Genomic DNA, 5,416 nt, shown 5'->3' with positions numbered 1-5,416 from the left:
TGCCTGACCAACGAGTTGGTTGTGTTTATTCTATTGTGATAGCGTTAGCGGTGGCTTTAATTTGGATAAAAGAGATATTTAAAAGAATTAACACACCCATGCTCACAGCGCCAAGTTTGTAACAAGGTACACTTGGTGGTAAAGGGCTGTGGTTTAGGGATGGATTTAAAAGAATTGAAACATTAAAGGGAATAATTTTTTTTTTTATCAATCTTGTGATGGCTCTTTATCCTGTCGGCGACGCCATTTTTGTAGCTGTGTACCCGACTGCTATATAAGGGTACTGTACAAAACAACTAACTGAATGATTTAAAGGATAAACAAGAATATCCCGCGCACAGGCCAGGAACACATACAAGCCAGTCACAAAAGTTTTTTTTTTTCTATTGTGTTATTTCTACAATAGTTATTTTAAGAAGAAATAGAAGAAGAAGAGATAAAACAGTGCCTGAACAGACACAAGTAAACAGGTATCATTAAGCACATGACAGGAATTCAAGTGAATAGTAAAGCACATGTATACATGTTACATGGAAAGACAATCACTCGGTTTGGTCTTCACACAGACGGGCGCAATAGCCGAGTGGTTAAAGCGTTGGACTGTCAATCTGAGGGTCCCGGGTTCGAATCACGGTGACGGCGCCTGGTGGGTAAAGGGTGGAGATTTTTACGATCTCCCAGGTCAACATATGTGCAGACCTGCTAGTGCCTGAACCCCCTTCGTGTGTATATGCAAGCAGAAGATCAAATACGCACGTTAAAGATCCTGTAATCCATGTCAGCGTTCGGTGGGTTATGGAAACAAGAACATACCCAGCATGCACACCCCGAAAACGGAGTATGGCTGCCTACATGGCGGGGAAAAAAAACGGTCATACATGTAAAAGCCCACTCGTGTGCATACGAGTGAACGTGGGAGTTGAAGCCCACGAACGCAGAAGAAGAAGAAGAAGAAGAAGGTCTTCACAAGCCGACGCCACTTTTGTAGCCGTGTACCCGAGTGGTTTATTAATAATGAAAGGGTACGGTACAAAAGAATTCATTATTAATGACTGAATTAAAGTTAGATAGGAAAGAATCCCCGTGCACAGGCCAGGAACATATAGATGTCAGTCACAAATGGGTTTTGTCTCTTCTTCTTCTTCTTTTTATAACTATTGTAAATAAAACAGTAGAAAAACCCATTTGTAATTGGCCGCTGTATGTTCTTGTCCTGTGCGCGGGGATTCTTTCCTATCTAACTGTAATTCAGTCATTAATAATGAATTCTTTTGTACCGTACCCTTTCATTGTTAATAAACCACTCGGGTACACGGCTACAAAAGTGGCGTCGGCTTGTGAAGACCAAACCGAGTGATAGTCTTTCCATGTAACATGTACACATGTGTTTTACTATTCACTTGAACTCATGTCATGTGCTTAATGATACCTGTTTACTTGTGTCTGTTCAGGCACTGTTTTATCTCTTCTTCTACTTCTTCTTAAAATAACTTTTGTAGAAATAAAACAATAGGAAAAAAAAAAACCCTTTTGTGACTGGCTTGTAAATGTTCCTGGCCTGTGCGCGGGAATATTCTTGTTTATCCTTTAAATCATTCAGTTAGTTCTTTTGTACAGTCCCCTTATATACCTGTCGGGTACACGGCTACACTATGATCAGATACCAGCGTCTTTTTTTTTTTTTGTCTTTTTTTTTTAACCGGCAGATGTGGTGTAGCGCATACGGATTAGCACGTTTTGACACCTCCCTTAAACTAAAACTTGATAGACGTTATTTAGTTTCGTGCATTACAAGACAAGGAGCAATCGCGTTATTCCATTCAGTTAATCAATACACGACGCATTATCTCTATCGATGTTCACAATCTTGCTTTTCCCCATTCGCCTAGTGTTTCCTCCTGGTTTTATTAACACGCTTAGACACCTCACACAAACATCTCCATCTCTCTCCTCCCCTCCATTCTCTCTGTGTCTCTGTCTCCGTCTCTCTCTCGCTGTTTTTTGCAAGCATTGCATTTAAGATCTATTGCAACTTCAGAATTTTCTTCAATGACTGTGCTTGTTTGTACCCCTTCCTGAGGGGCAATGGCTTTTATATGGATAAAAAAAAAATCCGCTTCCGTATCTCTCTGTGTTGCTTTCTTTATCTCCAACATATATGTACAAGCGTGCACACACACATACACACGCATGTACACGCGCGCGCGCGCGCACACACACACACACACACACACACACACACAAGCACGCGTACTCAAGCACCGCACGCTTGAATGTACACACACACACACACGCACGCGCGCACACACACACACACACATGCACGCACACACGCGCGCACGCACACACACACACACACACACTCACACACACACACACACACACACACACACACACACACTGATACAATTTCTACTCGGATCAATAAATATGTATCATACTGTACTGTGTACACACATCTGACCTCCCTACCAGCTCCATCCCAAGCTACCCCTGTACACATGGACTCACACACTGACACAGACCAAACACAGACAGACGCCTTCCTCGCCCCGCCCTCCCCCTCTCCCCCCCGGACCCTTCCCCCCTCCCCCACGCACGCACAGAAACACATATTCACCACACAGCACACACACACACACACACACACACACACACACACACGACCAAGACACAGCCCTGCGTCTCCCAAATCGCGTGTCTTGAAGCAGCAGAAGCGAAACACACACAGCACAGAGGCTACAAACCAAGCATGAATTCTTCAAACGACAGCACCACTCAGCTCATCAATAAAGCAAAGACAACCTTCAAATTCGTGCTGCCTAGGACCGGCCGATGGTTCGTTTTCGTGTCACAAACAATCTAATGGGTGACCTAAATCGTCGGCTGAGGGCTTCTCGAGAAAACTGCCAGTTTTTCTTAATGTTCTGATAAACGGTTTTACAGTCTGCTTCTTGGAGGAAAAAAAATCTAAAAAAAAAGTTCAATGTTCGATATGATATTGTTCAAAAGTCTGCTCAATTATTTTGTCAAATACTGGATGGCAAAACGTTTTGCTGGTTTACCACTTATCTCTGTTTTAACCGTGTCTGAGGCCGTGGATGTTCGCAAAACGTATGTTGAAAGCGTCCTCGAAGCCTGTTCTGTAGACCCTCATCTAACACTGGTGTTGTTTGACTGCTGTTAAGACTTTGTGTCACGATTGCGTATGGTTTTGTTTTTGTTTTTTTGGTATGTGTGTGTTTGGTTTTTTTCTTGCGTTGTTTTTTTTGGTCGTTTAAAGCTATTGCCAAATTGTGAAACCGCTACTGGAAAAGGCCGCAAATCCCGAAAATGTCAAACTCCCAATTGTGTTTCAAAGCTTTCGGGGAAAATGTGTTTACAACTACTTTTGTATCCAGCGAGTGCCAATCTCTTGCCAAGTAAATTCCCATGGCACAGAGCTGGCTACAGGATATGAAATGGTATGATATGGATACTTATACATTGCCTATCCTCGGTCAGAGACAAGCTCCTAATGCTTTACAAACACGGACTTATTTGCACAGCAGGCTGCCTACCTGGGAAGAGTTGACTGACAGCTGCCTTTGAGCGCTCATCATTCGTTTCCTGTGTCATTCAATCGGGTTTCAGTCACACACACACACACACACACACACACACACACACACACACACACACACACACACACACACACACACACACACACACACACACACACACACACACACACACACACACACACGCACGTAACGTTTTACGTGTACGACCGTTTTGTTTATTTACCACGCCATGTAGGCAGCCATTCTCCGTTTTCGGGGGTGTCCATGCTGGGTATGTTCTTGTTACAATAACCCACCCAACGCTGAAACGGATCACAGGATCGTTAACGTGCGTTATTTGATCTTCTGCGAGTGTATACACACGAAGGGGGTTGAGGCACTTGCACGCCTGCACATATGTTGACCTGGAAGATCGGAAAAATCTCCACCCTTTACCCGTCAGGTCCGACGGGGAATCGAACTCGGGGACCTCGGGCGAGAATCCAGCGCAGTTACCGCACCCGTCCAGCCTTGTTTGAAATGTTGAACGAACTTTTGACGGGCGCAATAGCCGAGTGGTTAAAGCGTTGGACTGTCAATCTGAGGGTCCCGGGTTCGAATCACGGTGACGGCGCCTGGTGGGTAAAGGGTGTAGATTTTTACGATCTCCCAGGTCAACATATGTGCAGACCTGCTAGTGCCTGAACCCCCTTCGTGTGTATATGCAAGCAGAAGATCAAATACGCACGTTAAAGATCCTGTAATCCATGTCAGCGTTCGGTGGGTTATGGAAACAAGAACATACCCAGCATGCACACCCCCGAAAACGGAGTATGGCTGCCTACATGGCGGGGTAAAAACGGTCATACACGTAAAAGCCCACTCGTGTGCATACGAGTGAACGCAGAAGAAGAAGAAGAACGAACTTTTAAATGCGAGCGTTGATGATAAGACCTGGGTAGTTGCTCCCTAATGACCCCAGGTCAACGTTTGGTTTTGCCACTCTTCGGAATCGCCCTGACTCTTGTGTCTGAAATTCAGAATAAATCAAAATCTTTTTCTCATCAACAGAACCCATGATTGTATCCCGGTCCTCGATTCACTCTGATCCATCTGTCTTGCCGTTTGGTATCCGCCAAGGCTTTGTTCTGGGACCTGTCCTTTTCTTTCTCCTTTTGTACACATTCACTGTCTGAAGCAAAGTGGCAGATTGGGAAAGACGTTTATCTGCCAGTACAGTGTCCGTGACGGTCTGAGTTCGAATCCCGCTCTCGTCCTTTCTCCCAAGGTTGACTAGAAAATCAAACTGAGCGTCAAGTCGTTCGGATGAGACGATAAACCGAGGTCCCGTGTGCGGCACGCACTTGGCGCACCGAAAAAGAACCAATGGCAATAAAAGCGTTGTCCTTTGGCAAAATTCTGTAAAACGAAATCCACTCTGATGGGTACACAAAATAAATGGATGCAATCAAGGTCTGACAAGCGCGTTGGGTTATGCTGCTGTCAGGCAATTATCTGCCTAGCATATGTGGTATAGCCTGTATGGATTCGTCCGAACGCAGAGAAACTGAGAAACTGAAACTGAGACCATCTGAACCATCAAACGATGCGCTATTAATCATAATTATATTCATATACAAAAATTGATTTGTTAAAATCAGCTCAACACTCACGGCAGCCTAAGCCAGTTTTCAACGCAAGACTGTGACAGATGTTGATTCTGGGCAATTTGTGACAACTATCACCTTACAGAAAATAAAGCAGAAGCTATTCTGACAACTCGTTATTTGGAGATGTGACAACGCATTTTATGGATCAATATTCCAAACTCAGTTCTGCTGTCTGGACAAATTATATAATCCTCTCCTTTTTTT

The sequence above is a fragment of the Babylonia areolata genome, chromosome 5, assembly GCF_041734735.1.
Source record: "Babylonia areolata isolate BAREFJ2019XMU chromosome 5, ASM4173473v1, whole genome shotgun sequence".
Taxonomy (NCBI): Eukaryota; Metazoa; Mollusca; class Gastropoda; order Neogastropoda; family Buccinidae; genus Babylonia; species Babylonia areolata.
Note: the sequence above shows the minus strand (reverse complement) of the source record.